Consider the following 911-nt stretch of genomic DNA (forward strand, 5'->3'; position numbering starts at 1 on the left):
TGGAAATCCAATTATACTACATTCCTGCCCTTTCAGTTACATCCTCAGAATTCTGGAATAAATCTGTCAATCAAGATTTCCATTCGGTAAAAACATGTTGACTTTGTTTGATCAGACAATGATTTTCCAAGTGCTTGTTAATACTTCCTTTCTGATAGATTCGGACATTTTCCAGACGACTGATGTTCAGCTAACTTGCCTACAATTCGCCATACTGTAAGGGGAACAATGTGGCTCCTGTGGCGCAATCGGTAAGCGCGTGGTACTTATACAGCAGTGCAATTAATGAGCTATGCCGAGGTTGTGAGTTCGAGCCTCACCTGGAGCATAGACTTTTAGAAACGGGGTGCAATGAGAAACAGCTGTCCAGTGCAGAGAGCAGTCATTCATTAGTCTGAACTGGCCAGAAGAAGGGGAACAATAGAACTGTGATGTGACATCAAAGGAACAGGAGCCACGTGTGGTGAGAACACTGCAAAACTTCATAGTTATTTCCAGCAGAGAAGGAGACAACTCGGTCCATGCCATCTCTGCACAGAGCAACGCAGTCAGGCTCGATGCCCGTAGCCCTGCAAGACTGCTTTTCTCAGAATTCCTCCTGAAGGCATTGATAATTTCTGCTTCCACCACTCTTATGGGCAGCGAGTTCCAGGTCATTATCACTTGAGATATAAAAACAGTGCTTCCTCATACTCCCCCACATCCTTTTTTTCCACAGAACTGTCAAATTGTGGTCACTACTCCTTGTGCAGTCTGTTAATGGGAACAATTTTTCCTTGTCTAACTTATCCAAGCCTGTCATAATCTGGTACACTTCTATTAAATCTCCCCTCAATCTCTTTTGTTCTAAGGAGAACAACCCCAGCTCTGCCAAGCTAAAATAAAAGCAAAATACTGCGGATGCTAACCTA

The 911-nt window shown here is 43.6% G+C and overlaps 1 non-coding gene across 1 annotated transcript; it reads left to right on the plus strand.

Moving 5' to 3' along the window:
• Positions 1–233: 233 nt before the first annotated feature.
• On the plus strand, positions 234–328 carry trnai-uau (transfer RNA isoleucine (anticodon UAU)). The gene is made up of 2 exons: positions 234–271; positions 293–328. It is a non-coding gene; the product is annotated as a tRNA-Ile (tRNA).
• Positions 329–911: the final 583 nt, after the last annotated feature.

The sequence above is a fragment of the Heterodontus francisci genome, chromosome 34, assembly GCF_036365525.1.
Source record: "Heterodontus francisci isolate sHetFra1 chromosome 34, sHetFra1.hap1, whole genome shotgun sequence".
In the NCBI taxonomy this organism is placed as follows: Eukaryota; Metazoa; Chordata; class Chondrichthyes; order Heterodontiformes; family Heterodontidae; genus Heterodontus; species Heterodontus francisci.